Source organism: Geotrypetes seraphini, chromosome 4 (assembly GCF_902459505.1).
Source record: "Geotrypetes seraphini chromosome 4, aGeoSer1.1, whole genome shotgun sequence".
NCBI classification, from domain to species: domain Eukaryota; kingdom Metazoa; phylum Chordata; class Amphibia; order Gymnophiona; family Dermophiidae; genus Geotrypetes; species Geotrypetes seraphini.
Window position 1 is genome coordinate 171,435,106 of NC_047087.1, and position 13,360 is coordinate 171,448,465.

Consider the following 13,360-nt stretch of genomic DNA (forward strand, 5'->3'; position numbering starts at 1 on the left):
GTAGTATACAAAACGCCGCCTTCGACCTTCAGGCATTGGCTGTGAATTAAACACAGACAACCTGCGTGGCTGGGAATCCGAGGACCATAGGTCAGAACACAACGGTGGGCCTGTCCAGCAGCTAGGATAAGGCGGCGTTCCTCTAGAAATCTTCTCATAGCGAGAGAAGAGGCTTACCTGACTAGGCCTGCAGACTAGACATTAAAAAAGTCAGAACATTTGGGTCCTCTTCCAGGAAGCTTTGGGAATGAAAGAAAGAAACACCGACTGCTGCTTTCTGAAATAACGTTTCCTGAAGTCATGAAAACTACATACATAAGAAAGAAAGAACCTTACTTGAACAGCACAGACTAGATTAAAAGGCAGATAGGGATTAGAGAATGACACGGGGAAAAAATCTGTCCCCGTCACCGCCCCACCATCCTCTGCACCGCCCCGTCACCACCGTTCCCTTCACCGCCCCGTCACCGTCACCGCCATCCCTTTCACCGCCCCGTCACCGCCACTGCCATCCCATTCACCGCCCCGTCACCGTCCCCGCTGCATCCATATAAGCCTTAGTACTATTACTTAGTACTTAGTAATATTTAGCTTATTCCTTTCTTATAAATCAAAGCTCCTGCTGCTGAACTAGAGAAAGAGATGTTCAGCTGGCAGAGCTTTGTTTATAAATTTTTATCAACACAACTAATATACTATTTTATCCTAAAGCAAAAAATAAATAAATAAATATAATTTTTTTTCTACCTTTGTTGTCTGGTTACTGCTTTCCACATCTTCTCATTGAATTCCTTCCATCCACTGTGTGTCTTCTCTCTGCGTCTTCCATTTGCTGTTACTGTGCCTCTCCATTAACCCCCCCCCCCCAATTGGTCTAGCACCCATCTTCTTCCCTCCGCTCCCGCATAGTCTGGCATCTGTCTTCTTCCCACTCTGTCTTCCACATTTCCCTTGGGGGTCTGTTCCTTTCCACCCTCCTTCAATGTCTTTTCTATTCCTTTCCACCACCACCCTTCCCTCCCTCCTTTACCATCTGTTCCTTTCTACTACCCTTCAGCTCCTCTCGCGTGGCCTATCTACCTTCCTTCCTCTTATTTTCATGGCACGTTACAATGTAATTTGTGCAAGCCACTGGAGCCTGCAAGCTCGGTCCCTGTCCCATCCCCACAAATCATCTCGCTTCTGTGCTCCTATTTTCTCCATTTCTAATATCTCCCCTATGTATCTGTCATTGCCCCCCCTGTGTCCATATACCATCCCCATGGCATGTCCCCTTTATGTCTCTGTCCCTATGCCCCATGCACATAATTTCCCCTCTTTCTGTTACCTTCCTGTGTCCAGATTTCCCCTATCTTCCTCTTCCATACCAGTGTGTCTCTTCTTTTCAACCCCATCTAGCTTTTTTCCTTCTTTCTTTCCCCCCCCCCTGCTTCTAGCATCTGGCTCACCTGCCAGTCCTTCCCTTTCTTTCCTGCTGTGGGTTTTTCTTTCCGACTTCATCCCCTTGGCCCAGAATCCTTTCACTCCCTCCTTTCAATTTGAGCCGGGAACTCTAGCGATCGCACGATACCCGCAGCCACTACCTGCCTGCCCAATCGATCCTAGTGTTTAGCCAGCTCTCTCCCTTCTCCTCACCTTAGTTTATAGGTTTTCTTTTTCGGCGACCTGCACGCTTTCCCAAAGAACCGCGCACGCGCGGCTGCTCAGTGTTCAATCTTCTGCTCTGCTGCAACTTCCTGTTTCCGGTTGCGTCAGAGCAGAAGATGAAACTGAGCAGCAGCGGGTGCGCGGCTCTCTGATAGCGTGTGGGTCGCCGAAAAAGAAAATCTACAAACTAAGGTGAGGAGAAGGGAGAGAGCTGGCTAAACACTAGAATCGATTGGGCAGGCGGGTGTGAGCTGCGGGGACCGCGCGATCCTTCATGCCTCACTGCGAGGAACAAGACCATTCACCGCCCCACGGGCGGTGAATGGCCTTGTCCCCGTCGCCGCAGCGACTGCTAGTTTTCTTCCCCGTTTTCGGCGGGTGACCCGCGGCTAAAATGCGGTGGCCGCGGGTAAACCGCCTCCGTGTCATTCTCTAATAGGGATCTCTCAGAGAGGTAAAACACCAAACTCAATCTCCATGCAAGAGGTGCAAAGTATTCCAGAAAGAGTAGAAGACAGATAAGAAAGGACAAATACAGCTGCATTGGCCAGGAATCAAACCCAGGTCTCCCACATAGCAAGCGAGAATTCTACCACTGAACCACCAATGCTCAGCTGTTAAAAAGTTAGCCACAGTGTCACCTAGCAATGAGGGACACTGCATCTGAACAGAACGTTTTGCGACTCCAGTAGCCAGTATAATGTGGCGCGGCTACTGGAAATCATGTAGTATACAAAACGCCGCTTTCGACTTTCAGGCATTGGCTGTGAATTAAACACGGACAACCTGCGTGGCTGGGAATCCCAGGACCATTGGTCAGAACACTACGGTGTGCCGGTCCAGCAGCCAGGATAAGGCGGCGTTCCTCTAGAAATCTTCTCATAGCGAGAGAAGAAGAGGCTTACCTGATTAGGCCTGCAGACTAGACATTAAAGAAGTCAGAACCTTTGGGTCCTCTACCAAGAAGCTTTGGGAATGAAAGAAAAAAACACCAACTGCTGTTTTCTGAAATAACGTTTCCTAAAATCATGAAAACTACATACATAAGAAAGAAACAACCTTTCTTGAATAGCACAGACTAGATAGAAAGCTAGATAGGGATCTCTCAGAGAGACAAAACAACCAGCTCTATCTCCATGCTAGAGCTGCAAAGCATTCCAGAGAGAGTAGAAGATAGATAGTAAAGGACAAATTCAGCAGCATTGGCTGGGAATCGAGCCCAGCTTCCTCATTGCAGGCGAGAATTCTACCACTGAACCACCAATGCTCAGCTGGTCAAAAGTTAGCCATAGCCTCACTTAGCAATGAGGGCCACTGCGTCTGAACAGAACTATTTGTGACTCCAGTAGCCAGGATAAGGTGGCGCGCCTACTAGAAATCATGTAGTATACAAAACGCTGATTTTGACCTTCTGGCATTGGCTGTGAATTAAACACGGACAACCTGCGTGGCAGGGAATCCCAGGACTATTGGTCAGAACACTACGGTGGGCCGGTCCAGCAGCCAGGATAAGGCGGCGTTCCTCTAGAAATTTTCTAATAGCGAGAGAAGAAGAGGCTTACCTGACTAGGCCTGCAGACTAGAAATTAAGGAAGTCAGAACATTTGGGTCCTCTTCCAGGAAGCTTTGGGAATGAAAGAAAGAAACACCGACTGCTGCTTTCTGAAATAACGTTTCCTGAAGTCATGAAAACTACATACATAAGAAAGAAACAACCTTACTTGAACAGCACAGACTAGATTAAAAGGCAGATAGGGATCTCTCAGAGAGGCAAAACACCAAACTCAATCTCCATGCAAGAGCTGCAAAGCATTCCAGAGAGAGTAGAAGACAGATAAGAAAGGACAAATACAGCTGCATTGGCCGGGAATTGAACCCAGGTCTCCCGCATGGCAAGCGAGAATTCTACCACTGAACCACCAATGCTCAGATGCTAAGAAGTTAGCTACAGTGTCACCTAGCAATGAGGGCCACTGCATCTGAACAGAACGATTTGCGACTCCAGTAGCCAGGATAATGTGGTGCGGCTACTGAAAATCATGTACTATACAAAACGTCGCCTTCGACCTTCAGGAATTGGCTGTGAATTAAATACGGACAACCTGCGTGGCTGGGAATCCCAGGACCATAGGTCAGAACACAACGGTGGGCCTGTCCAGCAGCTAGGATAAGGCGGCGTTCCTCTAGAAATCTTCTCATAGCGAGAGAAGGAGAGCCTTACCTGATTAGGACTGCAGACTAGACATTAAGGAAGTCAGAACATTTGGGTCCTCTTCCAGGAAACTTTGGGAATGAAAGAAAGAAACACCGACTGCTGCTTTCTGAAATAACGTTTCCTGAAGTCATGAAAACTACGTACATAAGAAAGAAAGAACCTTACTTGAACAGCACAGACTAGATTAAAAGGCAGATAGGGATCTCTCAGAGAGGCAAAACACCAAACTCAATCTCCATGCAAGAGCTGCAAAGCATTCCAGAGAGAGTAGAAGACAGATAAGTAAGGACAAATACAGCTGCATTGGCCGGGAATCGAACCCAGGTCTCCCGCATGGCAAGCGAGAATTCTACCACTGAACCACCAATGCTCAGCTGTTAAGAAATCAGCCACAGTGTCACCTAGCAATGAGGGCCACTGCATCTGAACAGAACGATTTGCGACTCCAGTAGCCAGGATAAGGTGGCGCGCCTACTAGAAATCATGTAGTATACAAAACGCTGATTTTGACCTTCTGGCATTGGCTGTGAATTAAACACGGACAACCTGCGTGGCAGGGAATCCCAGGACTATTGGTCAGAACACTACGGTGGGCCGGTCCAGCAGCCAGGATAAGGCGGCGTTCCTCTAGAAATTTTCTAATAGCGAGAGAAGAAGAGGCTTACCTGACTAGGCCTGCAGACTAGACATTAAGGAAGTCAGACCATTTGGGTCCTCTTCCAGGAAGCTTTGGGAATGAAAGAAAGAAACACCGACTGCTGCTTTCTGAAATAACGTTTCCTGAAGTCATGAAAACTACATACATAAGAAAGAAACAACCTTACTTGAACAGCACAGACTAGATTAAAAGGCAGATAGGGATCTCTCAGAGAGGCAAAACACCAAACTCAATCTCCATGCAAGAGCTGCAAAGCATTCCAGAGAGAGTAGAAGACAGATAAGTAAGGACAAATACAGCTGCATTGGCCGGGAATCGAACCCAGGTCTCCCGCATGGCAAGCGAGAATTCTACCACTGAACCACCAATGCTCAGCTGTTAAGAAATCAGCCACAGTGTCACCTAGCAATGAGGGCCACTGCATCTGAACAGAACGATTTGCGACTCCAGTAGCCAGGATAAGGTGGCGCGCCTACTAGAAATCATGTAGTATACAAAACGCTGATTTTGACCTTCTGGCATTGGCTGTGAATTAAACACGGACAACCTGCGTGGCAGGGAATCCCAGGACTATTGATCAGAACACTACGGTGGGCCGGTCCAGCAGCCAGGATAAGGCGGCGTTCCTCTAGAAATTTTCTAATAGCGAGAGAAGAAGAGGCTTACCTGACTAGGCCTGCAGACTAGACATTAAGGAAGTCAGAACATTTGGGTCCTCTTCCAGGAAGCTTTGGGAATGAAAGAAAGAAACACCGACTGCTGCTTTCTGAAATAACGTTTCCTCAAGTCAGGAAAACTACATACATAAGAAAGAAACAACCTTACTTGAACAGCATAGACTAGATTGAAAGGCAGATAGGGATCTCTCAGAGAGGCAAAATACCCCACTCAGTCTCAATGCAAGAGCTGCAAAGCATTCCAGAGAGAGTAGAAGACAGATAAGAAAGGACAAATACAGCTGCATTGGCCGGGAATCAAACCCGGGTCTCCCACATGGCAAGCGAGAATTCTACCACTGAAACACCAATGCTCAGTTGTTAAGAATTAAGCCACAGTGTCACCTAGCAATGAGGGCCACTGCTGCTGAACAGAACGATTTGCGACTCCAGTAGCCAGGATAATGTGGCACGGCTACTGAAAATCATGTAGTATACAAAACGCCGCCTTCGACCTTCAGGCATTGGCTGTGAATTAAACACAGACAACCTGCGTGGCTGGGAATCCGAGGACCATAGGTCAGAACACAATGGTGGGCCTGTCCAGCAGCTAGGATAAGGCGACGTTCCTCTAGAAATCTTCTCATAGCGAGAGAAGAGGCTTATCTGACTAGGCCTGCAGACTAGACATTAAAAAAGTCAGAACATTTGGGTCCTCTTCCAGGAAGCTTTGGGAATGAAAGAAAGAAACACCGACTGCTGCTTTCTGAAATAACGTTTCCTGAAGTCATGAAAACTACATACATAAGAAAGAAAGAACCTTACTTGAACAGCACAGACTAGATTAAAAGGCAGATAGGGATCTCTCAGAGAGGCAAAACACCAAACTCAATCTCCATGCAAGAGCTGCAAAGCATTCCAGAGAGAGTAGAAGACAGATAAGAAAGGACAAATACAGCTGCATTGGCAGGGAATTGAACCCAGGTCTCCCACGGCAAGCGAGAATTCTACCACTGAACTACCAATGCTCAGCTGGTCAAAAGTTAGCTATAGCCTCACTTAGCAATGAGGGCCACTGCGTCTGAACAGAACTATTTGCGACTCCAGTAGCCAGGATAAGGTGGCGCGCCTACTAGAAATCATGTAGTATACAAAACGCTGATTTTGACCTTCTGGCATTGGCTGTGAATTAAACACGGACAACTTGCGTGGCAGGGAATCCCAGGACTATTGGTCAGAACACTACGGTGGGCCGATCCAGCAGCCAGGATAAGGCGGCGTTCCTCTAGAAATTTTCTAATAGCGAGAGAAGAAGAGGCTTACCTGACTAGGCCTGCAGACTAGACATTAAGGAAGTCAGAACATTTGGGTCCTCTTCCAGGAAGCTTTGGGAATGAAAGAAAGAAACACCGACTGCTGCTTTCTGAAATAACGTTTCCTGAAGTCATGAAAACTACATACATTAGAAAGAAACAACCTTACTTGAACAGCATAGACTAGATTGAAAGGCAGATAGGGATCTCTCAGAGAGGCAAAATACCACACTCAGTCTAAATGCAAGAGCTGCAAAGCATTCCAGAGAGAGTAGAAGACAGATATGAAAGGACAAATACAGCTGCATTGGCCAGGAATCGAACCCAGGTCTCCCACATGGCAAGCGAGAATTCTACCACTGAACCATCAATGCTCAGTTGTTAAGAAGTAAGCCACAGTGTCACCTAGCAATGAGGGCCACTGCATCTGAACAGAAAGATTTGCGACTCCAGTAGCCAGGATAATGTGGCGCGGCTACTGAAAATCATGTACTATACAAAACGTCGCCTTCGACCTTCAGGAATTGGCTGTGAATTAAATACGGACAACCTGCGTGGCTGGGAATCCCAGGACCATAGGTCAGAACACAACGGTGGGCCTGTCCAGCAGCTAGGATAAGGCGGCGTTCCTCTAGAAATCTTCTCATAGCGAGAGAAGGAGAGCCTTACCTGATTAGGCCTGCAGACTAGACATTAAGGAAGTCAGAACATTTGGGTCCTCTTCCAGGAAACTTTGAGAATGAAAGAAAGAAACACCGACTGCTGCTTTCTGAAATAACGTTTCCTAAAATCATGAAAACTACATACATAAGAAAGAAACAACCTTTCTTGAATAGCACAGACTAGATAGAAAGCTAGATAGGGATCTCTCAGAGAGACAAAACAACCAGCTCTATCTCCATGTTAGAGCTGCAAAGCATTCCAGAGAGAGTAGAAGATAAATAGTAAAGGACAAATACAGCTGCATTGGCTGGGAATCAAGCCCAGCTTCCTCATTGCAGGGGAGAATTCTACCACTGAACCACCAATGCTCAGCTGGTCAAAAGTTAGCCATAGCCTCACTTAGCAATGAGGGCCACTGCGTCTGAACAGAACTATTTGCGACTCCAGTAGCCAGGATAAGGTGGCACACCTACTAGAAATCATGTAGTATACAAAACGCTGATTTTGACCTTCTGGCATTGGCTGTGAATTAAACACGGACAACCTGCGTGGCTGGGAATCCCAGGACCATAGGTCAGAACACAACGGTGGGCCTGTCCAGCAGCTAGGATAAGGCGGCGTTCCTCTAGAAATCTTCTCATAGCGAGAGAAGGAGAGCCTTACCTGATTAGGCCTGCAGACTAGACATTAAGGAAGTCAGAACATTTGGGTCCTCTTCCAGGAAACTTTGGGAATGAAAGAAAGAAACACCGACTGCTGCTTTCTGAAATAACGTTTCCTGAAGTCATGAAAACTACGTACATAAGAAAGAAAGAACCTTACTTGAACAGCACAGACTAGATTAAAAGGCAGATAGGGATCTCTCAGAGAGGCAAAACACCAAACTCAATCTCCATGCAAGAGCTGCAAAGCATTCCAGAGAGAGTAGAAGACAGATAAGTAAGGACAAATACAGCTGCATTGGCCGGGAATCGAACCCAGGTCTCCCGCATGGCAAGCGAGAATTCTACCACTGAACCACCAATGCTCAGCTGTTAAGTAATCAGCCACAGTGTCACCTAGCAATGAGGGCCACTGCATCTGAACAGAACGATTTGCGACTCCAGTAGCCAGGATAAGGTGGCGCGCCTACTAGAAATCATGTAGTATACAAAACGCTGATTTTGACCTTCTGGCATTGGCTGTGAATTAAACACGGACAACTTGCGTGGCAGGGAATCCCAGGACTATTGGTCAGAACACTACGGTGGGCCGATCCAGCAGCCAGGATAAGGCGGCGTTCCTCTAGAAATTTTCTAATAGCGAGAGACGAAGAGGCTTACCTGACTAGGCCTGCAGACTAGACATTAAGGAAGTCAGAACATTTGGGTCCTCTTCCAGGAAGCTTTGGGAATGAAAGAAAGAAACACCGACTGCTGCTTTCTGAAATAACGTTTCCTGAAGTCATGAAAACTACATACATTAGAAAGAAACAACCTTACTTGAACAGCATAGACTAGATTGAAAGGCAGATAGGGATCTCTCAGAGAAGCAAAATACCCCACTCAGTCTCAATGCAAGAGCTGCAAAGCATTCCAGAGAGAGTAGAAGACAGATAAGAAAGGACAAATACAGCTGCATTGGCCGGGAATCGAACCCAGGTCTCCCACATGGCAAGCGAGAATTCTACCACTGAAACACCAATGCTCAGTTGTTAAGAATAAAGCCACAGTGTCACCTAGCAATGAGGGCCACTGCTGCTGAACAGAACGATTTGCGACTCCAGTAGCCAGGATAATGTGGCACGGCTACTGAAAATCATGTAGTATACAAAACGCCGCCTTCGACCTTCAGGCATTGGCTGTGAATTAAACACAGACAACCTGCGTGGCTGGGAATCCGAGGACCATAGGTCAGAACACAATGGTGGGCCTGTCCAGCAGCTAGGATAAGGCGACGTTCCTCTAGAAATCTTCTCATAGCGAGAGAAGAGGCTTATCTGACTAGGCCTGCAGACTAGACATTAAAAAAGTCAGAACATTTGGGTCCTCTTCCAGGAAGCTTTGGGAATGAAAGAAAGAAACACCGACTGCTGCTTTCTGAAATAACGTTTCCTGAAGTCATGAAAACTACATACATAAGAAAGAAAGAACCTTACTTGAACAGCACAGACTAGATTAAAAGGCAGATAGGGATCTCTCAGAGAGGCAAAACACCAAACTCAATCTCCAAGCAAGAGCTGCAAAGCATTCCAGAGAGAGTAGAAGACAGATATGAAAGGACAAATACAGCTGCATTGGCCAGGAATCGAACCCAGGTCTCCCACATGGCAAGCAAGAATTCTACCACTGAACCACCAATGCTCAGTTGTTAAGAAGTAAGCCACAGTGTCACCTAGCAATGAGGGCCACTGCATCTGAACAGAAAGATTTGCGACTCCAGTAGCCAGGATAATGTGGCGCGGCTACTGAAAATCATGTACTATACAAAACGTCGCCTTCGACCTTCAGGAATTGGCTGTGAATTAAATACGGACAACCTGCGTGGCTGGGAATCCCAGGACCATAGGTCAGAACACAACGGTGGGCCTGTCCAGCAGCTAGGATAAGGCGGCGTTCCTCTAGAAATCTTCTCATAGCGAGAGAAGGAGAGCCTTACCTGATTAGGCCTGCAGACTAGACATTAAGGAAGTCAGAACATTTGGGTCCTCTTCCAGGAAACTTTGGGAATGAAAGAAAGAAACACCGACTGCTGCTTTCTGAAATAACGTTTCCTAAAATCATGAAAACTACATACATAAGAAAGAAACAACCTTTCTTGAATAGCACAGACTAGATAGAAAGCTAGATAGGGATCTCTCAGAGAGACAAAACAACCAGCTCTATCTCCATGTTAGAGCTGCAAAGCATTCCAGAGAGAGTAGAAGATAAATAGTAAAGGACAAATACAGCTGCATTGGCTGGGAATCGAGCCCAGCTTCCTCATTGCAGGGGAGAATTCTACCACTGAACCACCAATGCTCAGCTGGTCAAAAGTTAGCCATAGCCTCACTTAGCAATGAGGGCCACTGCGTCTGAACAGAACTATTTGCGACTCCAGTAGCCAGGATAAGGTGGCGCGCCTACTAGAAATCATGTAGTATACAAAACGCTGATTTTGACCTTCTGGCATTGGCTGTGAATTAAACACGGACAACCTGCGTGGCAGGGAATCCCCTGGACTATTGGTCAGAACACAACGGTGGGCCGGTCCAGCAGCCAGGATAAGGCGGCGTTCCTCTAGAAATTTTCTAATAGCGAGAGAAGATGAGGCTTACCTGACTAGGCCTGCAGACTAGACATTAAGGAAGTCAGAACATTTGGGTCCTCTTCCAGGAAGCTTTGGGAATGAAAGAAAGAAACACCGACTGCTGCTTTCTGAAATAACGTTTCCTGAAGTCATGAAAACTACATACATAAGAAAGAAACAACCTTACTTGAACAGCATAGACTAGATTAAAAGGCAGATAGGGATCTCTCAGAGAGGCAAAACACCAAACTCAATCTCCATGCAAGAGCTGCAAAGCATTCCAGAGAGAGTAGAAGACAGATAAGAAAGGGACAATACAGCTGCATTGGCCGGGAATCGAACCCAGGTCTCCCGCATGGCAAGCGAGAATTCTACCACTGAACCACCAATGCATCAGATGCTAAGAAAGTCAGCCACAGTGTCACCTAGCAATGAGGGCCCACTGCATCTGAACAGAACGATTTGCGACTCCTAGTAGCAGGGATAATGTGGTGCGGCTACTGAAAATCATGTACTATACAAAACGTCGCCTTCGACCTTCAGGAATTGGCTGTGAATTAAATACGGACAACCTGCGTGGCAGGGAATCCCAGGACTATTGGTCAGAACACTACTACGGTGGGCCGGTCCAGCAACCAGGATAAGGCGGCGTTCCTCTTGAAATTTTTAATAGCGATGAGAAGAAGAGGCTTACCTGACTAGACCTGCAGACTAGACATTAAGGAAGTCAGAACATTTGGGTCCTCTTCCAGGAAGCTTTGGGAATGAAAGAAAGAAACACCGACTGCTGCTTTCTGAAATAACGTTTCCTCAAGTCAGGAAAACTACATACATAAGAAAGAAACAACCTTACTTGAACAGCATAGACTAGATTGAAAGGCAGATAGGGATCTCTCAGAGAGGCAAAATACCCCACTCAGTCTCAATGCAAGAGCTGCAAAGCATTCCAGAGAGAGTAGAAGACAGATAAGAAAGGACAAATACAGCTGCATTGGCCGGGTAATTCGAACCGGGTCTCCCACATGGCAAGCGAGAATTCTACCACTGAAACACCATGCTCAGTTGTTAAGAATTAAGCACAGTGTCACCTAGCAATGAGGGCCACTGCTGCTGAACAGAACGATTTGCGACTCCAGTAGCCAGGATAATGTGGCACGGCTACTGAAAATCATGTAGTATACAAAACGCCGCCTTCGACCTTCAGGCATTGGCTGTGAATTAAACACAGACAACCTGCGTGGCTGGGAATCCGAGGACCATAGGTCAGAACACAATGGTGGGCCTGTCCAGCAGCTAGGATAAGGCGGCGTTCCTCTAGAAATCTTCTCATAGCGAGAGAAGAGGAATTATCTGACTAGGCCTGCAGACTAGACATTAAAAAAGTCAGAACATTTGGGTCCTCTTCCAGGAAGCTTTGGGAATGAAAGAAAGAAACACCGACTGCTGCTTTCTGAAATAACGTATCCTGAAGTCATGAAAACTACATACATAAGAAAGAAAGAACCTTACTTGAACAGCACAGACTAGATTAAAAGGCAGATAGGGATCTTCCAGAGAGGCAAAACACCCAGCTCTATCTCCATGTAGAGCTGCAAAGCATTCCAGAGAGATAGAAAGATAAATAGTAAAGGACAAATACAGCTGCATTGGCAGGGAATTGAACCCAGGTCTTCCACGGCAAGCGAGAATTCTACACTGAACCACCAATGCTCAGCTGGTCAAAAGTTAGCCATAGCCTCACTTAGCAATGAGGGCCACTGCGTCTGAACAGAACTATTTGCGACTCCAGTAGCCAGGATAAGGTGCACACCTACTAGAAATCATGTAGTATACAAAACGCTGATTTTGACCTTCTGGCATTGGCTGTGAATTAAACACGACAACCTGCGTGGCAGGGAATCCCAGGACTATTGGTCAGAACACTACGGTGGGCCGGTCCAGCAGCCAGGATAAGGCGGCGTTCCTCTAGAAATTTTCTAATAGCGAGAGAAGAAAGAGCTTACCTGACTAGGCCTGCAGACTAGACATTAAGGAAGTCAGAACATTTGGATCCTCTTCCAGGAAGCTTTGGGAATGAAAGAAAGAAACACCGACTGCTGCTTTCTGAAATAACGTTTCCTGAAGTCATGAAAACTACATACATAAGAAAGAAACAACCTTACTTGAACAGCATAGTAGATAAAAGGCAGATAGGGATCTCTCAGAGAGGCAAAACACCAAACTCAATCTCAATGCAAGAGCTGCAAAGCAGTCCAGAGAGAGTAGAAGACAGATAAGTAAGGACAAATACAGCTGCATTGGCCGGGAATCAAACCAAGGTCTCCCGCATGGCAAGCAGAGAATTCTACCACTGAACCACCAATGCTCAGCTGTTAAGTAAATCAGCCACAGTGTCACCTACCAATGAGGGCCACTGCATCTGAACAGAACGATTTGCGACTCCAGTAGCCAGGATAATGTGGCGCGGCTACTGAAAATCATGTACTATACAAAACGCCGCCTTCGACCTTCAGGCATTGGCTGTGAATTAAACACAGACAACCTGCGTGGCTGGGAATCCGAGGACCATAGGTCAGAACACAACGGTGGGCCTGTTCCAGCAGCTAGGATAAGGCGGCGTTCCTCTAGAAATCTTCTCATAGCGAGAGAAGAGAGGCTTACCTGACTAGGCCTGCAGACTAGACATTAGGGAAGTCAGAACATTTGGGTCCTCTTCCAGGAAGGCTTGGGAATGAAAGAAAGAAACACCGACTGCTGCTTTCTGAAAATAACGTTTCCTGAAGTCAGGAAAACTACATACATAAGAAAGAAAGAACCTACTTGAACAGCACAGACTAGATTAAAAGGCAGATAGGGAAGCTCTCAGAGAGGCAAAAACACCAAACTCAGATCTCATGCAAGAGCTGCAAAGCATGTCCAGAGAGAGTAGAAGACAGATAAA

At 46.6% G+C, this 13,360-nt stretch overlaps 9 non-coding genes across 9 annotated transcripts; all 9 read right to left on the reverse strand.

The window, feature by feature from the left end:
* Nucleotides 1-3,502: 3,502 nt before the first annotated feature.
* TRNAG-GCC lies at nt 3,503-3,573 on the reverse strand. The gene has a single exon. It is a non-coding gene; the product is annotated as a tRNA-Gly (tRNA).
* A 588-nt stretch (nt 3,574-4,161) lies between these two features.
* Nucleotides 4,162-4,232, reverse strand: TRNAG-GCC. Its single transcript has one exon. It is a non-coding gene; the product is annotated as a tRNA-Gly (tRNA).
* Nucleotides 4,233-4,820: 588 nt separating this feature from the next.
* Nucleotides 4,821-4,891, reverse strand: TRNAG-GCC. The gene has a single exon. It is a non-coding gene; the product is annotated as a tRNA-Gly (tRNA).
* A 588-nt stretch (nt 4,892-5,479) lies between these two features.
* On the reverse strand, nt 5,480-5,550 carry TRNAG-GCC. The gene has a single exon. It is a non-coding gene; the product is annotated as a tRNA-Gly (tRNA).
* Nucleotides 5,551-6,792: 1,242 nt separating this feature from the next.
* TRNAG-GCC lies at nt 6,793-6,863 on the reverse strand. The gene has a single exon. It is a non-coding gene; the product is annotated as a tRNA-Gly (tRNA).
* A 1,245-nt stretch (nt 6,864-8,108) lies between these two features.
* Nucleotides 8,109-8,179, reverse strand: TRNAG-GCC. The gene has a single exon. It is a non-coding gene; the product is annotated as a tRNA-Gly (tRNA).
* A 588-nt stretch (nt 8,180-8,767) lies between these two features.
* Nucleotides 8,768-8,838, reverse strand: TRNAG-GCC. The gene has a single exon. It is a non-coding gene; the product is annotated as a tRNA-Gly (tRNA).
* Nucleotides 8,839-9,423: 585 nt separating this feature from the next.
* TRNAG-GCC lies at nt 9,424-9,494 on the reverse strand. The gene has a single exon. It is a non-coding gene; the product is annotated as a tRNA-Gly (tRNA).
* A 1,246-nt stretch (nt 9,495-10,740) lies between these two features.
* On the reverse strand, nt 10,741-10,811 carry TRNAG-GCC. Its single transcript has one exon. It is a non-coding gene; the product is annotated as a tRNA-Gly (tRNA).
* Nucleotides 10,812-13,360: the final 2,549 nt, after the last annotated feature.